The sequence below is a fragment of the Thamnophis sirtalis genome, unplaced genomic scaffold (genome assembly GCF_051295495.1).
Source record: "Thamnophis sirtalis isolate CommonGarterSnake01/CBP01778 unplaced genomic scaffold, rThaSir2_p1.2 scaffold_7, whole genome shotgun sequence".
In the NCBI taxonomy this organism is placed as follows: domain Eukaryota; kingdom Metazoa; phylum Chordata; class Lepidosauria; order Squamata; family Natricidae; genus Thamnophis; species Thamnophis sirtalis.
Window position 1 is genome coordinate 50,658,098 of NW_028261387.1, and position 25,868 is coordinate 50,683,965.

The 25,868-nt window shown below is 36.7% G+C and overlaps 1 protein-coding gene across 1 annotated transcript in view; it reads left to right on the forward strand.

Moving 5' to 3' along the window:
- The first annotated feature begins 4,678 nt into the window (after positions 1 to 4,678).
- Positions 4,679 to 25,868, forward strand: part of PRELP (proline and arginine rich end leucine rich repeat protein) — a 31,409-nt gene continuing 10,219 nt past the window's right edge. The window contains exon 1 of the mRNA XM_014058172.2: positions 4,679 to 4,834. The gene's annotated coding sequence lies outside the window, so the exon portion shown is untranslated. The remainder of the gene's footprint in view (positions 4,835 to 25,868) is intronic.

Here is a 25,868-nt window from a genome sequence, read left to right on the forward strand (position 1 = left end):
CATGGATGCAAGGAGCAGTGAATTAGGGCCTCTTTGCTGCTCTTGCTGCCACTGAAGAAGCTGGAGGACTGGAAAAGAGAATTGGCTTAAGATTTTGGAGGCAGAAAAATGAAATATTTATAGATAAAACTTCCATGATTTTTCAACTGTCTCTGAAAGAATACTGATAAATGTAACTGATTTCTGAGAAAAGAAATGAGTTGGATTTGCTCCGGGCAGAGAGGACACAGACCTGGCTTGTGACTTTTACTTACGAAATAATAATTGTTTGTTTGTTGCCTGATATGCTTTGTTGTTCCTAAGGAAAACATTTTGAAAAGCTACATGAGAACAAGTCATGTGCGTTTGCAACATGCTGTATTTTCTTTTCTAATGGGAGCTTGTTCCAAGACTTGGTGCATGTTCTTCTATGTCTCTAATATTAAAAGAATAAAAAAATTAGGAAAGACACATTGCTTTGAGCTGACCAGTTCTGTACTTAGAAAACCAAAGAACTTACAGGAGTATTTTGAACTGAGCCTTGTTGGACCAAGTAGTTGGTTAGCTGACAAAGAAATGTATCCTGAAGATTGTCCTGGCTGGCCTCAGCAGGGTGCTGAAAAATCAACCTCAAATGAGAAAGCAAAGGATGCCAAGGGAAAGAAATTCTGTCGGGGTGAAAAAAAAAGCATCAAAGTCAATGTACATAAAGCTGCTGGAACATTACCACAGGAATGTTGTGCAGTTTCTTCGAAACAATGTGCCAAAAAGCTCATTAGGGGGCAGGGAAAAAGAGAAGCGTCTCATTGAAACAGCTGCCACCTCACATGGAATCAGCTGCTCTGCACCACCAGCCAGGCCATGTTCTCCGAGGGCATTTAAGCACAGAAAATAACACCATAACAGATGGGGAGCAGAAGAGAAATCCTGAGATCAGTTTCTTAGCTTTCCTGCTTCATATTTCTTCTTCTTCTTCTTCTTCTTCTTCTTCTTCTTCTTCTTCTTCTTCTTCTTCTTCTTCTTCTTCTTCTTCTTCTTCTTCTTCTTCTTCTTCTTCTCCTTCTCCTTCTCCTTCTCCTTCTCCTTCTCCTTCCCCTTCCCCTTCCCCTTCCCCTTCCCCTTCTTCTTCTTCTTCCTCCTCCTCCTCCTCCTCCTCCTCCTCCTCCTCCAGTGAAATAGTGCACTTTGAACAGTGGTGGGTTTCAATTTTTTTAGAACCTATTCTGTAGGTGTGGCCTGTTTTGTGGGAGTGGCTCGGTCATGTGACTGGATGGGAGTGGCTTGACAGTCATATGACTGGGTGGGAGTGGCTTGGCAGTCATGTGACTGGATGGGAGTGGCTTGGCAGTCATGTGGGCATGACTTGGTAGGTAAGGTCATGTGATTGGGTGGGCCAACTAGATGTCACTCACATGGCGGGGCACCTGGCCTGGCTTCTCCTTGCCTCTCCCCGCCTAGCCAGTCCTTGCCTCATCTTGCATGTTATAGTGGGAGATGAAGCATTTTCAAAGTCATCTCCCCCTTGATACTAGCCAATAAGATGCGATTTTACTGTCAGAAGACTGCCTGCTGTACATTTCCAAATATTGTTTATCACCATTCTCTTGGTAAGACTGAGTGGAGAGATTTATAAAGAATAACAGAGTTGGAAGGGACCTTGGTGGTTTTCTAGTCCAACCCCTGCGGAAGCATGAGATGAGACCCTATACTATTATGGACAAATTTCTTCTTAAAAACCTCCAGTGATGGTATACCCACAATTTTTGAAGGCATCCCATTTGTCTAATTGTTCTCTCAAGAAATTTCTCATTCCTATGTTGAATCTGTTTGATAAGTTTCCATCTCACAGATCTGTCTCATAGTTACTTCCATTTTTGTGGCTTCCCAGAGCGCCAAGAACCTTCGCGCTCTTCTCCGCACTATCCTCGGCTCCTCATGACTGCAATAGACATCCAGAAGTGGTGGGGCTGTCGGGCTGGAAACCCAAGCCTCATTAGCCCCAAAAGCCGCTGCGTCCGGAAAGAGCTTACTTACCGCCTCGGCAGGCAGCAATAGAGAGCCAACGGCTCTCTATAGGACTCTTAGAGGCATGGTGCGGATAGGCGGCCAACCGAGTGGACCAGCGCTAACCAAATGGGCAGGGCCCAGGGGTGAGCGAGCAAGGGGGCATTCCACCACTGGAACCAATTCTAAATGGCACACTAGATTTGTGGAACCTCTTCTAGCGAACTGGTTAGAACCGGCAGGAACCCACCCCTGGCTTTGGAAATGACAAAAATACATTTTTCAGCTGAGTCTGAACTATTGTCCTTTTTATATAGGAGGGATCCAGAAAATTAAATACTGTACTATATAGTTAAATCTTATAGCTCGGTATGTCATAATTCATATTTTTTTTAATATAAAGAATTTTTTTAAAAAACAGACTTACACAAACAAAACATAAAACATAAAAGCATCTTGCAATTACATCCAGCATGTCGATTGGGTACAAAACTTTTGTGCATCCTCTCCATAGTCTTCACTTACAATTTATATAAAATCTCATATTATTTTATATATATATATATATATATATATATATATATATATATATATATATATATGTATGTATGTATGTATGTATGTATGTATGTATGTATGTATGTATGTATGTATGTATGTATATAGATATATAGATATATAGATATATAGATATATAGATATATATAGATATATATGTATGTATGTATGTATGTATGTGTGTATATATATATATATATATATATATATATATATATATATATATATATATACACACACACATACATATATATATATATATGAGATTTTATATAAATTGTAAGTGAATATATATATATATATATATATATATATATATATATATATATATATATATATATATATATATATATATATATATATATATATATATATATTTAAAGTCACAACCCCTGGTATGCCCAAATATGGGAGGAAGGTCACACTTCCATTCTCTGTCCTTCGGCTCATCACAAGAGACCATCCAGACAGAAACCCAATATTTTTTATTGTTGCCTTTTTGTTACATTTTGTTACATATATATAATCATTATTAATCATTTATTTGACTATAACTATTATTCCTTCATTTTATACGAGATATTCTAAGTTTTGAATTAATTTATATTATAACAATTCATTACATCCTCTTAAATCCATCCAATATTAGTACATCTTTATATTATATTCTGTCATTCCATTGTCCTTGTATTGTAAAATTTTCAGTCATATTTCATTTCCATATTTTTTTATCTAACCATTGCTAAAATAAATCCCATATCTTATAAAATTGTTTATATTCTTGTTCTTTAATTTCAAACTGTACTGTATAGTTAAATCTTATAGCTCGGTGTTTCATAATTCATCTTCTATTACTTTAAATTGTATAGATTTAGATACAACTCTTTGAAGTCTATCAGGCTGAAGCAAACATTTTCATAAATCTGACATCAACCTGAAATCTTTGCAAAACTGCAAGAGACTTTTGAGAAAGAAAGAAAAATCATTTGACCATTTGTGTTTTAGGCACATGCCCATATCCCAAGCTGCCATTTCTTTTTCAGTTGGATGAAATAAATGAATGAATGAAATATAAGTATTATAAAATAAAAATACCTTGTTGAAAATATCTTATAAGTAACAATTAAATAGTTTAAAATATAATAAATTGTTTACGGACTATGGTATGGAATATGTTAACATTTAATATAAGCTTACAATTTGTTTTTTGTTAACTTTTATCTTTACTGTACAATCCTAAATGCGTTTAGGTAGAAGTTAGGTTCTATGTCAATAGATGCATTCCCACATAAACATTACTAGGATTAAACTCAATGGAACTTACTTTCAAGAATAGGACAAAGTTATGATGAAATGATGCAAAATACTTGTGTCCATGATTGTGTTTTCTTTTTCTGGACTAATTTCCCTTTTGATCATAACAGGTATTGATTTGAATTCAAGATCTTGAAAATAAACGAGTAATTTGGTGAGAAAATTTCATTTATTCCAGTTTAGAGAGCTTTAAAGAAAAGCAATACATACATTGCATTATGCTTTCTGTCTCTTTTATCAAGAAGTATTGGCAGCCACTATACTTAGACTGTAGGGTACACATATTTATTCTTAAACTGCCCCCAAAAAATTGGGGGGAAGTTATGGGTGGCTTTAAATGACTGAGTTGGCACTAGCATCATAGCATAAAAGAAGAACAGGGTAATAAAGCAATTGCATTTAGAAAAATAAGAACCTTTCTACCTGCTACCATTCATGTCCAAATCCACAAATCTTGCCAAGTAAGTTGGGTTCATATGTCCTTCAGTCTATTTTATACCATATATTGTTTTACTGTAAAGTCAGGAGAGGTTACCCTGCTAATAAGAAATGTAAAGTGCAAAGTAAATATATAAGTGTGGGTATGTATGTACAGATGTGCATGGGCACATATGCTTTGCTTAATGCTAGTGGGGAGCCCTCTTGCCTGAGCAGAAGGAACCGTTTTTTTCCATATGATTCTCTCCACAGGCAAGCAGGAGGACACACATGTAGTTTAAACGCTGAGGAGTTTGGCTGCCAAAGAAAGACGTTATTGTTATGATTTTCTCCTCCTTCCCTCGCTCCCACCCGCCCTCCCTAAGAGAATCTCCGAGGAACAAAACGAGAGAAAACACACACAGCTTGGAAGAGGCTCACATTTGTATCAGGACCGATCAGAGTGAGGAGGAGGAAGAAGGAGGAGGAGGAGAAAAGTGGGGGGGAGGAAGAGCCTGGAAATTAAAACACGCAAAGGCAGCAGGAGGGCAGGTGTCAACAGGTAAGCCTGGACCAAGTGTCTTCTTTGGGAATAACCTCATCTTAGCAAGCACTCTTTCTTTCACCACCAGTCAAATGGGATGCTTCTCTCTCTACTTTGCAGGGTCTCATGTCTGATTCTTTGAAAGGCTGATTTTCTGACTCATAAAACTTCTGACAACCAGAAAGTCTTGCATGTGAAGTTTGTGATTAAAAAGCTGAAACTGTATCCATGGGATTTAAGGATTCCCCCCTCCCCTTGTTTTGTTTTTGTGTGTATGTCAGTCTTATGCTTATGAACCCCACGCAAAAACAAGATTTATTTGCTTGATACTGATTCATAATAATAACTTCAATAGATGGGAGAAGGAGAGCTAGACTTCAAGTCTATAAGTTTTACATTCTTAAGAAAGAAATGTCTAAGTGGTACTGATTAATTCTATTTGCATGACATTTAAAGTTGTTGTATCAATGCTATATATCTTGTTTGAAAGAAGAAAGAGTTTCAGAGTTCCTTTGAATAGCCAGTGATGAAGTTTTGTTTCTCTATAAAACAATGATATTTGGAAAAAAATCTTGTGATGTTTGCTTTCTCTCCAAGCAAAAGAATACCCAGGCTTTTCATTTCTTAAACTTTGTAGTTTCCTTTGTAACAAGAAACTGAAGTTCAGAAGGGAGGAACTAAACAAACATTTAAATACTTATAAACTAGGATCTTAGTTTCCAATACCCCCAATTTTTTCTAAACCTAAAGGTGATTTTAAAGGATTTAAGTAACTGCAATCTGTACTTTACCTGGAAGTTCTCTTAATTTAGAATTATTTACTCCTGAGTTAGTATGTGCAGACTGTTCTGCAGAGCTGTCTAGCAATATGTATTAATGTATTTCCTTGGAAGCAAGTCCTACTGTTTGTTGTATTTGTTGTCCTTAAATAAATAAAAACAAATTGGCCCCCAATGTAAGTTTGAGCACATTAGATTTTCCTATAGCATAGTCCTAAATATGTCTAACAGACATACACCCCATTCAATAAATGCCATTTTTTTCAGTGACAGATTAATCTTTATTTCTTTATTAAATTTATATGCTACTCATCTCACTGTTAACATTACTGTGCAGGTTTATTGAATGATTGATTGAATTTTAAGTATACTGTATATGCTGAATTTGTGCTTCTTTAGGGACATGCCTCTCCAAAGGACATTACTGATTTAGCATTTCTTTGGACCAAATGATCTCTCATTACTTGTTCCTGTAATGATTGGAGGGTTGGGAAAGATGACATTCTCCAGGATTACTCCACAAGTCCTCAGATTTGCTCAGACCCTGGACATTACTTTTACTGGATCTTTGTCCATTGCAGTGGAAGACAGTCGCATCAAACTACATGCATGAGATATATCTTGTAATCATTCAATTTGTGAGGGACAGCAGGTCTATTCTTGATAGATTGTGGCCAAGTGCTTTCCAAAAGAAGAACTGTTTTCCTGCAACATATGTACTTTGTGTCTTGCTTTTACAAGTGGAATTGAATCTGACTCATGTGATTTTGTGAGAAATTAAGAAATGTTGCTGAAGGGAAGGGCGGACACATTTCCCTTACAAGTAAAAAAAAATGGGGGAAGGCAAGATAGATAAATGAGACTGAAATATGAGAAGGATATAAACAATTATGTGAACTCATGTAGGCATTCACCTCCTGGGGAAGTAGCTGGACTGAATTATAGACTGCACAAACAAAGTTGAAAAAGTACACAAATTAAACTGATCATGCTTGGAAATGTTCCATCTTTTTTTACTATATCCTCTTGTAAGCCAGAAAAACTGTAACTAAGTTCCAAAGAGATCACTAGTACTAAAGTCAGTCATGAGAATAAGATAGATAGCTACATTATCAAAAGTGGCCATGATAGTTAATTGGTTAATGGAGTGGGCTGCAGGTTTCTAATCCATCTTAACCTGGTCATACAAATTGTCATAGTTACTGCAAGGCAGAAATTCTGTTGAATTCCTTTATAAGGCTCTCGGCAAATCACTAAATATCATGTACATGAACTGAGGTGTGGGCTTCAAAAATTGCAGCAACAGATTTGCTGCCCTGTTGCTGGGTAGGCGTGGTCATGGTGGGTGTGCCTAGTCAGCCTCCTGTACCACGGGGGGGGGGCATTTTTCCCCCTCCCCAGACTCCGGAGGGTTTCCTTGACTCTCCAGGAGGGCAAAAACTGCTTCCCCCAGGCTCTGGAGGTCCTCTGGAGGCTGGAAACAGGCACATTTCCAGACTAAATCTCCAATAGGCCTGTTTTCCCCCCTCCCTGAGCCCTGTTTGGGCCCGTTGTGGACCCTGCACTTACCTGGCATGATGAACGGACCACGTGGAGACTCCTGGGAGGGAAAGGGCAGGGCAGGGCGGGGCGGGGTGGGGTGGGAGGGGTGGGGTAGGTATGGCCAGTCAGGGCTAGCATTTTGGAGTTACCTGAACTGGGCAGAATCCTAGCTAGAAGATTGCCCAAATCCATGTGAACCCCCAGCAGCTCACCCCTGCATGAACTGCTTCAGTTTAGATCAATACAGGAGACTTATATATTTTGGAAGATATGTGCTATTTATGATGTGTTAATCAGCTTTCCTTTAGGAGGTCGATAGCCTTGGTCAGCACTGCTCAGGTCTGAAATACACAAGTATAAACGTCAGTCTTCAGAGGTACAAATGGAGATGGTTCATGGCTGTTGAAAGCTGTAAATTGGACTGTGGTTCCTGAACTTTGAGATGTGTTTTAAGTGGAGGCGGGGAGGTCGTTTTTTCACGATTCTTAGCCTCCCAGTTATGCATTTTATATTTGCAGCTCCAAAGAGCAGGAAATTCCATTGGAAAATTATGTTCTCAAGGGAAATAGCTAGAAGACTGGGCAGTGCCGATTCTCCTTTATAATAGGAAACTGGATGGGGAAGAGACAACTTACAACTCTTACAACTTTTCATCCTGTTTTTGTGTCCTCTGGCCAAGAACTGTAAATGAGCCCTGTAAAGGCATAATCATGCTATTGTTTTTGAAATCTGGATTTAGGCATCTGGGAAGCATAAAATTAGCTATAAAGGGGCAAGTATTAACCAAGAGGAGCATTGCAGTATTGCAGAAATTAATAGAGGTTGGTCCCAAAGGCTTTCTGAGCAGGACACAGCCTATCTGTGCAGAAAGCTTTCCCTGAAAAACAATGGATGTTGCAGTTGAGGCTTCTTTCTTAACCCAGCCCACACTTAGTTTGGACTGGTTAATAGTATAATTGCACTGACCCAAGGCAAGCACTTTCCTGCTTGGCTTCTTAAACTTTTTGATCTATGGGGAGAGGTGGTCTTTTAGCATTGTCTCTTTTTCTACATTTAAAAACAGAACTGAACATCTGCTGAGAGCCATCCATGTAGCTCTCAGTTACGGGTGAAATCCAGCAGGTTCTGGAGAACTGGTAGCGGAAATTTTGAGTAGTTTGGAAAACCAGCAAATGCCACCTCTGGCTGGCCCCAGTGTGGAGTGGGAATGGAGATTTTGCAATATCCTTCCCCCAGGAGTGGGGAGGTAATGGGGATTGTGTAGTATCCTTCCCCTGCCACGCCCACTAAGGCACTCCCACAGAACCAGTAGTAAAAAAAATTGAATTTCACTACTGCCCTCAGTGCTGTGATATCATGGTGGCACGAAATGGGAAGTACAACAGGGGACAATCCATAAATTCACTAGCTAAACTCTGCAGTGGATGTTTTTCTTCAAATAGAAATGGATTTCTAATATTGACTACCCCATGTGGATTGTAAGCCTTTACTTTGGCTTTTTTGAATGTTTGGTTCCTACTTAGCCTGTTCTTTTGATGTTTTAACTCTAAATTATTTTGTTTTAACAGCAAAAGAAAGATTATGACTCATATAAACATTGGCAAGCAGAGGAAGTATGAAAACAAATAGTCAAGGCTTAAACATTTGGGTGGAATCCAGAATATTACCGATAGAGGAAGCAAAATTATCAGTTTTTTATTACTACGAGCTCTGGCCCAATGTGGAGAACTAACCGATTTGTCCAAGGTTACTGGCCATGAAATGTATTTCATCAGCATTTGGAAAACCAGGGATTGCCCTAGCCAGCAATCTTATTGCTAAAGGCCAATGAGAGTCTTCTTCTCCAATCATACGTACAATTGGATCTTTGGTTGCAAATCAGGTAGTGGACAGATGCTGAAGCCAAAAGAGACAGATGCTCATTTGTATAGCACATTTTTGCATGCAAAAATCCTATGTTTAATGTCTGGCATTTATGAGGAGGATTGGTAAATGCTCCAAATTCATATCCAAACTCAGAGTTGTGGCCAATCAGAGCAAACAATATTGAGGATGGTAAAGAGAGTGATGTTCAATCAGAGAATAATTTGGATTTATGAGCTAGCTAGCATCATTTACAGTATAAGAGTTCATGAAAGAAATCCTTAGGAATTTTCTTCCACACTTTTCTGAGAATGAAGTGGTTGGCTTTTATATGAATTTCCTGTATAATTAGACCAGCGTGTTTATAGACATGGGTCTGATGCTACATGTTGTTGGTTTTAAATCTTTATTTTTAGGCAAAATTGTCAGAGTATTACCTTATTTATTTCTTAAATCTGTGAGGTAGCCTATGTCAAAGATATAGAGAATAAAAAGGTCTTCGTCCATATTCTATCCAGTGACTTAGTACTATTTAGTTAAAGCATATTATATGGACGTCTATGAAGATTCTCAGTCATCCAGGTCATGGTTGTCCCAAAGGTGTTTTTTCAAAAAGCAACTGGACTTCGTTTTCCTTGAAGATGATTTGCTTCTCATCCAAGAAGATTCTTCAGTTCTAAACTTTCCCAAAGTCCCAAAGTTCGGAACTGAAGAACCTTTTTGGTTCTCCCAATTTCCATGAGAAAATTGAGTTTAGAAGCAAGGTATTAGTTTACAAGAGGAACATTATATTTGGAAAACACTATAGAATTGTTCTATGAGGGAGATGAATAGTTTCTAGGTGGGGTATAAAATAAATAAATAAATAAATAAATAAATAAATAAATAAATAAATAAATAAATAAATAAATAAATAAATAAATAAATAAATAAATAAATAAATAAATAAATAAATAAATAAATAAATAAATAAATAAATAAATACATTTCTTTGAACCAATGCTTGTGCCACCCATCCCCAATGTTCCTTCCCAGGTTATTGTTTGGAGATTAAAATGAATGTTGCCCATGAATACCACCTTGGATCCCAATAATAAAGAGAGGATGTACATAGAAAAAAACCCAGTAAATAATCTGAATCTAAAAAGGTCTATCTATGTAGTTGGCATTGCTACAGTGCAAGGCGAATGAAGATACTATCTTTTATTCTTTGTCAGAAGATTATGATATGGCTATCACAAGATTAAAAGAACATTGAAATAAAAAGGAATATTCTGACACATTTGGTTGACAATTCTCATTTCCATTAGCTTTTTAGATGGATATTAGAAGTTAGTAAGAAAAGGGTGATATGAACTGTATGCACTCCAGAAAAAAATCATGCTAGGAAAGATTCTCAATTTGTATGACTTGCTTCTGCTCTGGATGGATTTGCCTACACAAACTCAGCATAGACATTTTGCTTGGCAAATTGATGGGATTATTTTAAGGAATGTCATAAATGTTTAATCTTCCTGGGGGAAGGTTTATTTCCTAATGTATTTGGCCAGACCAAGTGGCTTTTAGCTGATTTGTTCTATTTTATTAAAGAAAATAATTTGGGTAAATATATAATTTATAAAAATGCTAGCTTTGGTTTTGGTGAAACAGCTGAACTATAGCAGATATATTATTTGTTAATTCTCTAAAATACATTTTTTTTTTATGAAGCTGGCATCACTGCAAAAAGAACTTACCCTTTTAAGGATAGCCTTATATAGCAGAAGGAATTACTGGCATGATCCAAGACATTTCAGGATTTCTATGTAAGAACAAGCACTTTGAATTTGATCTGGAAAGCCATGGGAAGCCAAAGCAATTTAGCTAGAATTTAAAGACATCCCCACATACAAAATGCTAAAATAATCTAACTACTTTAAATTTTACACTAAATAATTCATTTATACTCAGAATATGAATCCTTCATTACTTGTAGTTTACATTAGCAATAAAGTGTCCTGGCAAATTTGGGTTCTACTTTGATTACATAACCCTAATCTCTATCTCATAATTTAAACAGTCTTGTGCAATACTTTATTCGTTACAAAATGATCATTTTTTCCCCTGATAACCAATATGGAACAACAGAATATAAAGTTTCTTTCATTCCTCCCCTTCTCAAAGAAATGTAGTTGTATGACCTTAATTGGTTATTGATAGATTTCTGAGTGAGAAATAGAAAACATTGGTTACTTATCAGCCAATTGGAACCCTCAAAATATTTGCCCCTCCTTACTTGTTGCCGTGAAGCTAATATATTCCAAAAGCAAGCCAGGATATCAAGGACACTATAAATATTCTAGGAAAAGCTATATTGATACACAAGTGGCTGGTTATGTTAAGCATGAGGAAATGATTTTATGGACTCGTTTTGTTCATGGAAACTGAAGAGTAGAATTTGCCAAATCATCATAGCTGGACTCTCCTAACATCAGGATGTCTCAAGCAATAACAATAAAATGTGCACTTGTTATTTGTAACTAAGGCTCATACCATATAAACAACAAATAGCATGGTTACTGTAAAGGAGTCATTCCCTGTGGTGAGCTGTTTGTAATGGCTTTCCATGTGCATATTCATTGCCACACAGTTTGTTCTTCAGAAGTGCCAACAGGATAATTTCCTGATGGAGAAAATGGCAGCTACCCAGTGAGATGAGTGTCTGAATTCGCAGAATAGTTACCCTCTTCATTCTGTTTCCACTAATCTCCACAATTATTAGTCAAGTGCTGGGAGGAAGAGCCAAACATGCCATTAAGCAAAGGGCTGGGAAGTTGGGTAAAGACCCTCTACGTTATTCTCCTCCTTTCCTGCATGCCCATTCTTTTGAGCTAGCACAGTCCTTCCTTGATACTGGCTTGGTGTTGCTGGGGGCTTCACTTAATCACCTTTCCCCGAATTATAGACCAGTTTTTGGAAAAGGACCATAACTAAATGAACAGTCAAAGGAAAATCTGTTGACCTATTTAGGTCAACAAGTATTATGTGGGATTGAGCAAAGAGCATGCCTTCCCTTTTTCTTTGATTTACATTGGTGTCATATGCCTACAGCCCCACAGGCTAAGTGCTGGAAGTCAGAACTATACATGTCTGCATCACATAAGTTAGACTGCTGATGTCAACTGTGGTTGAAGATGTATTTTCTATCCTTGTGTTCATATAGGTTTCAGCTGCTGCTCCAGTCAACTTCCACAAGGAAAACATGGATGTCTGTGTGTCATTAAGCAAAGAAAAAAGTGCTTCCAAGCCTTACAAGTAGACTTTTATAACAACAAAGTGAGGAACGCAGCTGGTGGCTGTCCCTGCCTCCTCATAAATAAGGGTGAAGGCAGCTGAAAAGTAAAAAGCCAACACATTCTATAAGGACTTGGTGCTAGTCTTACTTTGTCCCATTATTTCATTTTCGCTTTTAATTTACCTTCTTGTTGGAATAAAACAGTGACCTTTTGGTACATTAGGAAGCTAACTTAAGTGTCTCATTAAACAGGAAGGAATAGATAATCTCTTCTTTTACTTTTTCTGAATGTGTTCTCTGATGATAGTGAGGATTCAAAATGACCTAATGTCTATTAGCCTGCAATCTAGCTATAAATAGTGTCTATTGCCCTCTTGATCAGGGAAAAATGCATTTCCTTAGTTTGGAGTCATCTCTATCTTCATTTCCTCAATAATGATAGATTGTGTCAATTTCTAGAGCATCTCTGTACTGAAGTGAAAACATCTCTTTGTACACACTATGTATTGATTACTAGGAGTACCAATCCCCCCACTAGTAGTGTTTCACCTACTAGATTGCTTACGTATTGTGTAAGCCTAACCCGGTCTATGATAAAAGAAGAGGGGGCGGGGAAACGTAAAGAAAGGAAAAAATTTAAAAACTTCCCAGAACTTTGCCAGTTGTCATACCTGCCCTATTTCTAACTGAAAATCCACTTATCTTGGCTAATTCAGAGATTGAATGTCATCATAGGAGTAGCTTTTCTGAAGAATGTAAGTGCTTGCCAAAAAACGCTCATAAAACAAAGAAAAATAGGAGAGGGGCAGGGGGCGGGAAGCAAAAGTTGGTTCTTCCATTGTCCATTAACTTGTTACCTGGTGACATATGGGAATTTAAAAAATCTATACTAAAGTAAATAAAAACATACAAAATCAGTCTATTATTTTCTTGTTATTGCATTTTAAAACCAAGTAAAACAATAAATGTAGAATTCATCTTACTAAAATCATTTAAGGATCACTTGGAATAAGAGGAATTAGTTGAATATATGCTTTAAATATGACTTTGATAAGTCAGACATTTAAAACCTTAAAAATACAGATTTTAATAAAGGAAGTATCCAGCAAAGATCTGTTAGCATATGTTTAATTTGTTTGGATTACTTGTTTATATCCCATTGATTTAGACCAGTTTCACCAATATGATTTCTCCATGCTGAGTGAGAATTCTAGGGAGATGCAATCTCAACAGACCATGAAAATTTACTTGTACATTGCTCAGAAACTCTCTATGAGGGAAATTGATGGTTCTTAAATCTGATTAACTGATAAATAAATCAACAAAATACCAAAAGTTGACCTACACCCCAGATGGCCACCACTTGTCTAAATATAGGGATCAATTTTCCAGGACATAATCAAGAGGCTACAATTTCTCCCAAGCCAATGCAGGACTGTACATGAGATTAATTTTAACAATGATATCACAGGAAGTTGCACTGGCAGGTTTGACTGTTTTTCCATTTTGGCATTTTTTAAAAAAGGAATGGAAATTGGCAAGTTCTGGGAAGCAGCCTATTCCAATTTCCATGCTTAAAAACCCAAGCACCATAACATCACACAATTTCATGGTACTGTTGTGGTTTCAGACAGTCTCTTAAATATTAAATTTCAAAAGGTTGACTTTTTTTGTATTTCCTTCTTATTTGGGGGGGCAGGGGGGAATGACCATTTGGGAGCATAATTACAAGAAGTTATGCAAGTTGAGGTTTGCCCATTCCTGCAACAGGGGTTGACATTTTGTGCACAAACTAACACATTAGCTGCATAATTGAAATGCAATAATGATCTCACATCATAATTATGAAGCAAATGTATATAACTGTGCCATTGCTTACAAATGTATCATCTTACAAAAACATACTAAAATCTAGGATGTCTTGTTTTTTATAGAACTCTGTTGCTCTGAAGGTGGAACCAAATCTAATGTTTTACATTCAAAAGATGTTCATTACAATTAAGTAAATGGTTCAAAAGAAGGATGCAACTCAAGAGACAGCAGTTGGTCATTTGTAACTCAAGCACTAGGAGCTAAATATAACTGTGACCTTTTCTGGATTCTACTTTAGTATGTATACCTTGTGTTTATGTGCAATCTTCTCACTCTTAATTTTCCTTTTCACCCTTTATAATTTGCAGTTCAACTCACAATATATTATTTAAACTAGTAGACAAATGTGTATTATAATATTGAAAGCCAACTGCATAAATATAGAAGCAATGACATAATCACAGTTTTCATCATCATAAACGAAACTAAACAAATTCAAAATAGATTAGGAGCTCTCCTATAACTATTGCTTCTATGGGAAAACTCTAAATGAAAATATTTACATTTTACATGCAGTTGTTTGTTCATAACATAGTCAGTTACATTTTGCCTCAAAGATGACATGCATTAAAATAAGAACTGCATACTTTCATTTGCTTACATATATGTACACGTGTGCACATTTACAATGACAATCGGTTGTATTACAGTCCAGTCCAGACGTAGAGAGAAGATTCTGACTTGGTGATTTGTATGCTTCAAGAATGAAACATGAGTGGCAATTTCAAAGCCTTTGATTTGAAAAGTTTTCAAAATAGAGGACTGTCCTCTGGCTACCCTTCAGTTAAAAGTCTCCTGGGTAACATAAACATTTGGACCTATTATTTATTCACCCTAAGGGTGAGCTACAGTTCAAAGAATGTAAGAAGAACAAGGCTAGCTCAGCCCATGTGTCCAGGTAGTCCAGATGTCAAGCGTCAGGGAAATCAGGAGATCCAGACAGTTCAATTGTATATAAAGATTTATTGTAAGCTTAAGCTCTGTACAAGAATCTGAACCACTAACGGTTGAAGAAATTTGGAGGTAGATAAGAAATTGATTGTGGGCTGCACTTAGATCTTTTGTGGGTGTGAAGGGATTATGTGTTTGACGCCTCCCTTGGACTCAGCCTAGCCATCTCCTACACCAGCATTTTGGATGGGACATGGCTACCCAGATGCATTTGGAAAGCTCAGGTGCACATGCAGAAAGAATGAAACTATTTTAAACTGCTATGCTCTAACATCTGGTATTCAAGACACAGGATGCAGCCATCAACCCTATTAGCTATTGATAGCCCAGTCCTATCTAAATTAGTGTCCATCATCAAATCACTGCTGAGCCTGAATGTATTCTCTGGTAAAGTAATGGAGTTTTGATACTTTTCATGTATGCGAAAAACTGCAGAGAAGGGAGCCAGAATGAAAAACTCTTAGATTTTGCTGGGAAAAAATTCAATACATAAAAATAATAATGTTTTTAAAGCGTTTTGATATTTTCTCACATTTTTCCTCTGCTTGCCACAGTTCAAATATTTTATTAGGGTGCAATCTGAGACAGAGAACAGAAAGGTTTTATGGTATAACTAGTAAGTCTTCACACACAACTATTTTTGTGCTAAGATTAGTGTCCACTTCCAAATCTTCCTATTGGAAACAGCAGGAATCAAAATTCTGGGGTTAAAGTGAGATAGATGTCAGCAAACTTAGAAAGGGGACAGACAAGAGATACAGAATCTCATCATGGAAGAAGTCAGTCAGTTACTTAAGAGTCCCAGGAATGTATTGCATCAGCTTAGTCAAAATGTCTTAAAAGGAGCCAAGCTTTCTGCTAATGCAATATGACCGCAGTCCCATGGTGCTTTATTTCTCCCTTCTGCATATCCTCATTTCTTCTTAGACAAACAATTTTGAAATTTGTGGGTGTTAATTTAGACTAACAACTGGAATGGGAAATATATTGTTGTTTTAATGCTGCAACAACCAAACAGGGAGCTCCCATTCCATTGTTGGCTTCACAGCTTCCCTTTAGTAATTCTGGTAAAGCTGCAGGGATGAAATGGGCAAGACTCCATTGGTCCCTCTCTTCTTTTTTGCAGGAGACCAGAAACCTGTAGACATCACCACCATATTAATAATTTTATTTCATTCCATTTTATGTGGAAGGTTCTTGTGCTTATGGTACCTGCAACAGCTCAGAGCAAGACAATCATTTCTTTGTTCTTAGCACTGTTGTTACTACTGGTAACAATTTAGAAATATGTTCCACTTATTTTTGAAGGATTTTGAAGGATAGTAAATGGTGATAGAGTGGAGTTATTTCAGATATCACTGTATGCCATTTGAGTAGTATATATCCAGACTGGGACAAAAGTTCTAAACTTGTGTTTCTTTTGCTTGAATGAACATGTTGTATATGATCAGTCATGAACAATGTCAAGCTACATTTTATTATTTCAATTACCAATTACAAACGTACATCCAACCTTTCCAACTTAAATGAGATAGACAGTATAATTAAGCACAATTGTTTTCTAACTAGAAATAACAAAGAAAACATAGGACTTATGAAGCTTCTTGGATGAGAAGCAAAACATTGTCTTCTTTCTCAAGGAAAAACAGCCCAGTTGCCTTTAAAAAAACACATTTGAAACAACTATCTACACAAAAATGCAGGAGATAGTCAGCAACATATTATGCATAAACACACAATCTAGAAGTCAGGCAAGCCATAAGTTTGTTGGAATAAAAAAGTGGTGATCTGGCATTTAAACTGCATGGGGGAAAGAGTCAACATGTTGTCTTGGAGCAGGAAATTCCATTGCCTGAATGTCACGGATACATCTTCTTCTGCCTTTTGGCTAGGTCAAATAGATCCTCTCCAGAAGAGCTGAACTCTGGTCTCCAGAGGGCCAGGATTTTCAAAAGAAGATCATTTATAAAACTCAGAAGAAGTGACTATCATCTGAAAATGAATGTAAAAGAAATGTAGTGATTAACTGTTCTTTTAACAGTCCCTGGCTGCTGTTAGCCCCAATGTTTTCATATACCAGTAATATTTACCTTCCATGTGTTAAGATTGCACCTTGAGTAGGGATAAAGTCTAAATCCAGGGTGATTGGGGAAATTCAGGATTTTTTTTATTTGCTTGAGAGAAGCAAACAGCTCTAAACCATTTTGTCCTAATTCAAACTGTCCATAAATTTTCAGTCTTGATTCATCTATCCAAAGTTCAGATGTCTCCAAAACCACTTTAAAAAGAGGAGCAATTAAAAGTATTTGGCACTTGCTCATTCTAATAAAGCAATAGCATTTAGACTTATATACTGGTTTACAGTGCTTTACAGTCCTCTTAAGCAGTATACAGAGTCAGCATATTGTCCCCAACAATTTGGGTCATAATTTACCCACCTTGGAAGGATGGAAGCAAAGGTGGTATTCAGCAGGTTCTGACCAGTTCTGGAGAACCAGTAACGGGAATTTTGAGTAGTTCAGAGATCCAGTAAATACCACCTCTGACTGGACCCTCCCCATCTATTCTCTATTTTCTGTCACTGTTTAGAATGTAGCAGAACTCCAAAATGCAAAACAGGTTTTGACTTAGGCAGGTTGGTTTGAGCCTTTTTAAAATTACTGACATCTGCCTACAAATTTGTACTCTGTCCAAGACCAATCTATATTATCTATTATAAATTGTTCTCCATAATAAGGAATCCTGTCTGATGACTTGAACATTTTGTTCAAAAGATGTCATTAGTTGTTAAATTCCACCTACCTAGGTTTTATAGTAAATGCACCTTGTAATTGCAAATCTATTATCCTTTATATTTAGGAAGCTATAATGAGAAATTGCTGGGTTTCAACAATTGTGCCTTCCATTACCATTGGAGTTATCTGAAAACATGTCATGTGTCAGGAATATTTAGGGAAACTCATTTTATCCCTCATATAGTTTTAGACTTCAATAAACGCAAAAGGTAATTAAATCCAGATTAAGCTATTTAGCTAAATAAATTATAGTGTTGTATGCCATGCCCCCTGCTGTATTCTATTTAGCTTATATTTATAAATATTGGAATACAATCTTCTATGCATAACAGAAACACTAATTTAAAAAATCCATTAAAATATCTTTGTTTTTTCTTGGCGTCTGAGTTTGCTTAATTTCATATAGATAGGTTTTTTTTCTTTCAGGTCACATTCATCATGTGAACAACAAATATCAAGTTGAAAAAACATTTTGCTTGATATAAATCTTAAGGAAGCAAGATCATGGCTTTTCAATACTTTTAGTCCTATGTTTATATGCATTGCAGGAGCGATAGATTTTTAAATTTTAGATAAAAGGCTTCAATTTTTGGATTTTTCTGACAGTTTCTGCAAGTATTCCAGGGCAAGTAACATCCAGTGATTTCCCTCCCCACCCCAGATGCCTTCATATTTCTTAGAGAATAACTCTGCTTCTTATCATGCTCCTTTCTGATGTATATCAAAGTCAGAGGTCCAGCTAAATTTATAACTAGAGTTAGACTAGACAGATAATGCAAAAATAGAGGTTAAACTAAAGTCATATTCATAATGGCACATAATTGGAAGGCAGGAAAGCAGAACTGAGATAAACTGAAGGTCAGGAGTAACTGGGGAAGAACAGTAAATGACAGATTGTCCCCAGTTTACTTTGGGGAAAAAATACTAAGTAGGAACTTAAGTAGGTCAAATAGTAAAGGAGGAAAAAAATCTTGTTTTCAACTTTTAAATTGATGTACTTTATATTTAATTTCTCAAAAACCCTTTCAGCTCAGTTTAAATACATTTCTAGAAATTTTCAGTATTTTTGTTCTTAAAATGACTGAAACATTATTTGAAACATTGTGGTATCAGCTCTTCCATGCCTGTATTTTCTGAATAAATTAATTCTACCAAAATACAATATTGGATGGTGTATTTCAAACCTGCATGTGCTGTGAAAGTGAATTCAATTTCAGCATCAATCTGAATTTTAAAATAGTTGGGTTTCAGACTTCAGCATAGTTCCAAGGTAGCATTGATCATACATCTTGGTGAAACTGGGATGATGATTTTGCATTCATCCTGGGCCTTCTTTGGTGTCTCACATGACCGCCAAGCCACGCCCACAAAATAGGCCAAAACCTACAGAATAGGTAGTAAACATTTTTTAAACCCACCCCTGGTCTTAATCCATCAATCACATTGATTTTGATTTAGGGAGCTAAGAGTGAAGGTGTGATGCTATTCTTCCACTGAGTTTGCTTCCAGCAAGTGGTAGTTGGTGGTAGAGATCCACTTCTAACTCCCTGTTTTAGGAATTTTTTTCACTGTCTCCCTACTGCTATATAATTATTATGGTTGGTTACACCCTCAGTCACCTATTTAGATTGGGTTTCCATTTTTGCCCTCCTATTAAATCCTTCACAAGAACCTAGGATAGGTAGATGTTGTTGTTTAATAATATTAAAGAGTGAATAATATTAAAGGAACAGCAGGATGTAAACTGTTCCATGTAAACCTGCATTTTGCAATTACTGATGGTGATTTTGTTCATGCTGATGGGGTCTAAGTAGTGTCTAATGTCTTCAGTTCTGAAGAAGTTTCTTGGGTGAGAAGCAAAATGTTTTCAAAGTAAAGTTAATAAAATCCAGTTGCCCCTTGGAAAAAAGCACCTTTGGGTCAACTATGACCTGGATGATTGAGAATCCCCATTGACATTTCTCCATTGGGTCCTTCTTATCCACCAGTTTAGTTTTTTCGGTATTCAGCAAGCCTTCATGGTGTACTAGATTCAATATGTTTTTTTCACTATCCTTCAGATACTGTATTCTACCAATGCCCTTTTTTCTTCTTCAAATATCTGGTGTACTTGCAACATTCCACAGCTACCCCTCTGGTAAATAGAGTCTGTCAATATCAGTGCATGGATGAAGGGCATGATTCATTGTCATTATTTTTCTGGTCTTCCTATCTAAGGTTTTTATTAGTTCTACTTGATTCTAGCTTGATTCCAATACTCTCTATAGCTAATGACTGGAATTGCACAAGTGTAAATCCCCTAGATGGTATTCACCATTGTCTAGCAATTGTGTCTTCCATTGTATCATTGTATTGTCCAATCATGTGGCAGGAAGTCAAATGCTTTCTTTTAATAAATGCAAGCTACATTCAAGCTGGTCTTCTCATCCCTGAAATCTGGGCATTTTTCACCATTAATTATGGGTGGGGTAGCATTTTCCAGACATAAAGAACATGCAATTTAGGGTACTCCTGACTGTCAGTGACAGGGTGCTTGCTCCACTTGGAAAGATTCCAGGGTCCAATTTGTGGCATTATTCATAAGTAATGTTGCTAATATTGTGGAACATAAGATACTATATTACTAGTAGTGTGATTGTTATATAGGGATCTGTGCAGTTGATGGCTCTTATGGGTCTTGAGTCCACCATATTGGATATAGTTGAAAAAGAAGCTGTGGCACACTTATCTCCAACTATTTTGTCCCATTTCACAAGAGTCAACAGGGCAGGTAAGTTTTGGGGCCCATCTTTAACCAATGTCATATGATTGAATGATGTCCAAAGTTGGACATCATTCAATGTCCAAAGATTGAATGATGTTTACAAACCATTCAGACAATATTTCCAATGGCTGCTGAAACTTCCTAGTATAATCTGGAATTTCTAAATTAATTACTTTCATTTTACACATTTTCACCACTGATGTTTTTAAGCAATGTGGATTTCAGTACAAACACTTGACAACACTGCTATCAAAACATAGATTTGTGTGAAGAAAAATCCTAACTTCATAACCATCAGGAATTTTACGTGCACAGTAGGAGAACTCCAGGAGCACAAGAAAGTAAAACCTTACTGAACTCATTATAATCACAACCAGGCAATACACTTTCCTTTTCTTCACAATGCATGCTATCATTTGCCAAATACACATAGCGTTGGGGTATTCCAAGTATTAGGACATGAGCATTGTTTTGTCTTGCTAAGACTATAAATTGTTTGTTGTGAAAGCTTTTGGAGAAAAAACAACCCATCTGTTTTCTTCACAGATCTCTAAATGATAAATGTAATGTCTATTAGGAGTTAAATGCTTTGAGCTTTGCAGCCTGAGTAATATTCTTTCCTTTCTGTGATCAAAAATGGTGCTATGTTTTTGTATGCTTAAAGATCTCCTGCTAAATGGATTAGACATTGCAGAAAGCCTAAAAGAAGCATATTTGAGTAGCAGCATAGGCCTAGAATATGACTCAAAAGTATACGAAGCGATCATCAGCTGGAGTCATTCCATGAATAAGAGGTCTTTAAATCTTACACATGTGTCTTGTGGTCCCATAGTTGAAGGAAAGGCGAAGTATAAATATACTTACAGAAATAATAATCCATCAACATTGAATCAGGTTTTTTTGCAGCAGGAGTCATCCTCTAGTACAGAAGAAAAGAAAAACTCAAATGTTTAGCAGAGCACATTCAAAATTGGGAAATGTAACAAAATTCCATCTTGATGTCATCATATAAAACATACAGAATCAGATTAGGTCTTCCAGATCTGGGCAGCATAAAGCTGAGATCTGGCACTCTTAACCTGGCATACTCCTTAATTAGAGCATATGTAACAAGCAGAGAACAAGAGCAAATGATGGAACACAAGATACAAGAAGAATAGACACCATGGTCTTTGTAAGGAGTTGTTGTTTTTCCTGCTGCCACACTTGTTTTCTTTGGCTCTAGCTTTCCCCTGGGGACCTTTTGTACTGGATGCAAGATTAGATTAGAAATAAGACACTCTTAATTATGCAAAGTCCAGAGATAGAAACATGGGAAATTAAAGCACAAAACGAAAACACTAAAAGGATTGGTGCATATATTCAGGTTAGTTTTTAGTTCTTTTTGCAGGCTGAAGCTAACTGCTGTTCTTCTTATAGATTCTTTTCAACTTCAATGGACATTTGCTTTGCTGATTTTATTTGCTTTCATTTTCTTCATGGCTGAGATTATAAATCAGAATTATTTGTTTGAATGAAATTTAATGTTCTCATCAGAGCCTTTCCTGATCATTTGATATTTTTGAAAATGCTATGTTAAAATGAGATGTTTGCGCTAGTTTGACTTAGGCAGCCCCAATATAATGTTTGAGCCCTGGGTGATGGAAAGGACTGGAAGCTTATCACCAGAGTTGTTAGCCACATTCATCATCTGTATGCTTGAGGTGAAAAAGTGAAAAAAATACATTAATGAAAAAAATGCAATTACATTCATTCACAGGCTTGGAAGAAATCTCTAGTAAAAGGCAGGTACAATATGTTCCTTTCCCAAGGATTCAGAAAATTGCAAAACTGGTAATGGATGCTACAAGAATGCAAACATAGTTTTCCAGGTTTGAAAATAGAAATAGCATAGAATGGAGGGTGGGGAGGTGGGGGAGGATTAATTATTTCTATCCCTTTTCCCATCTAGCTGGATCAATTAGAGACACACTTTCTAAATTTTGACTTTCTAACACAAAAGATCAGGGATTACAAAAGTCTGAACCACCTGTACTTTCATGGATTATGAAGGCTGAATGCATTTACATGCTACATTTGATCCCCATATCAGGATTAAGAATAATTTTCAGTAAAAATGACACTACTTTAATTTTCATTTGATGATGGATATTTTGTTTATTCGCTTGCTTACTTATAAATGACAGCGGCTGTATTAACATTTTAGAGGTTAATGGTTCTCTAGTAACTGAGATTTAGTCAATATTTAAGAACATCTAATATGATAATGACATGCAACAGCTATCAGTATGCAACATAACTTGAAAAGAAAAGGAAAGAAAATTAACATAGTCAGAGTGGTGGGCAATCTTGGATGGATTCAGGTGGCACAGAGTTCCAACATGAGAGACTGGTGAGAAGAACTGATGGGCATCATGAGATGGCATGTAGAAACCTGACTGGGCAGGGGTGAGGAAGCTATTAAATTTAGGGTAGTAAATTGGAGGACATGAGAAGTATGTTGGATGATCACTGAACAGAGCATGATGGCCTCTGACTGGATAATATTATATAGAAAGTATGTACAAATGTATATCTGTTTATTAAATGGAGAATGCATTCATAGTGGGGAGCCTGAAAGAGAGACAAAACATACCCCTTTTGCTTTGGAAGTGGGAAAGGGAAAAATTATTTTTGGAGCAATCCTCAAAGAGGTAGAACTGTGGATTAAAAGGAATAATGTTGTTAGTTTGGAAATCAGACATCACCTTCAATCCCAGAATCTAGGGCAAATTGTTTATCTTTTACCTGTATCAATTTGGTTTTTTTAAAAAAAAACATTTGGGTATTTTTCTGCAGCAGCTAAGCTTGCTAGATGGATTTTCCAGATCATAAGAAGTGGACCTATTTAATGAAATAGAAGTGGATTCTATTTCATTAAAGTAATAAAGACCATTTTAAACACTTTTAATGTGTTAACTACAATCCAAATTACAAGTATTTTCTAAGTTTAAAAATGTAAAGCAACTGAACATAAAACCTGATATTTTTCTATTAACTAATATTGCTAACTCTGTAGGGAAAGAGCATCACGTCTTAACATGAATTATTGGAATGAAATTAGCTTTAAGAACAGAAGGATACTGTAAAAGCAAGGACATCATGAGGGGGTAGATCATTCTTTGTAGCTTCTGGAATGTATGAATAAACATAAAAACGAATGATTGTATGTCTTTCTTCTTAAGATCACATAAACAAATTATTTGATATCACTCTCAACTCTGAAAAAAATAGGGAAAATGCTATTGTCATAAAAACAATGCACTTTTGCATCTCGGACTTTGTGGAACTCAGGAAACAAAACTATAGACAAGATTTGCGGTGTTCATACCATATTGATGGAATCTGACATACATCAGCAAAATTGGTCAGATTTGCTGTCAAAAATGTTTCCGATATGTTGAAATCATGCGAGAAAGGGAGATAACCACATGAGCAAAATCAATGTCTATTTGACTTCATCTTACTCTGCATCTTTTACTGGCGTAAAAAAAAAAAATCAGCTCCAGAAATATATCTCCTGTTGATGTACTTGGAGGAAATACATATTTAAAAGAACAGCATCATTTATTTGATAGAGGAGAAGGCATCACACATTTCAATTCCCAGTAATGACACTCTAGCAGTATAAACATATCACATACAGGCACTGGCTTTATATTGCTCAGACATATAATTCACAAGAATTAATTTTAAAGTAATTAAAATTTGCACCCAAAGGGAACATATAGCAAAACAAATTGTCTCCAGAGGACAACTGGGAACTTAAACAATAGCTAATGGTTCTTTGTTCAGCATCCTTATGGTCATGTTGTTTTAATTTGTCAAACAACAATATCCCAACTGCAATATTCATGTGGCTCCAGTTGGATACCTGGATGAAGTACTTGACACAGTTAAGTCTCTGAAGGAGAGAGGGGACCATGTTAGATTTGCAGCAATAATTCCCACTCCCCCCATATCTTGCTTTAGATTGTGTCTTATCTTACCTGTATAACTTTATACCCCTCCATCACTGAGTACTGTGGATGAGATTACCTTGCAGAGGAGGCAGCCATCCCCACATGTGTCTGCTACGACACTGGCAGGATGATGAAGCCTGCCTGGAAAAGTGATTCCATGGAGGGTTAAACAGACTAAGCACCCTGGCAACTACTGTTGAGATTTCTTCTAAATGCGTGGAATATCATGTGCCATGAGTCCTTCACCTTTTGGAAGAAATCTCTGTGGGCAGTAGGCCATTTTAGTCACAGCTTTGCTTCTCAGTGACTAAATCAGTGACTACGTTGAGAATCTGAGTCCACAGATTCTTGTGAGCATGTTGGCCATATCTGGATGTCTAGAGCAGAACAAAATGAAATGACCAACATGAAATTCCATTACGATAGCCTTATATATAAATAATTGCCAAGGAATGGGGGCTGGATATGCAGTCAAAGTATGAGCTGTAATCCATCATTCAAGTGGTGCCATTCTGTCTTCAGATTTTTTTTTCCCTAGCACAAAAACGTCCTGAACACTGACATTCTCTGGCTACTTGCTATTGCTAATTTTACTTTCCCCCTGTCTCTGTTTCCTGTTCACAGACTTTTTTCCAAGAGGCAAAGGGCTCATGGCACATCATATTCCATGCATTCACAAGAAAGAACCCTGCAATCTCAACAGCAGTTGCCAGTGTGCTTCTGCTTAGTCCTCCATGGGATCACTGTACCAGGCAGGCTGCACCATCCTGCCAATGTCATAGCAGACAATGATAGGACATAGAACTGGAACCCTAAGAGGCATGGCCCTTACTGCTTTATTGATGGAGCAATTTCCACTACACGTGTATTATCCAAGCTGCAATTCCAGGGAAATGTGTAGTATTGCCATACAAGTCTTTTTCTTTCAAGATCAACTTTTCTTGACCTGCAATGTGCTTTTTCCACGTATGTCATTATGTTTTGGTTGATAATGGATGATGGATAGGTTGCTTCTGAAATTTGTTCAGAATGAAGAGAAAGCTTGGTGAATCTAGGAACTTTTACAGACTGTGTCTCAAAAAGCAAGCAAGCTGTTTGAGGCACTGAAATGAGATAGATGTTTCTGCCAGGATCCTGAGGCAGGTGGATTATAATATATAATGGGAAGAATTAAAATTAGAAAGATAAATAAAGCATAGTGAGTCCTGACA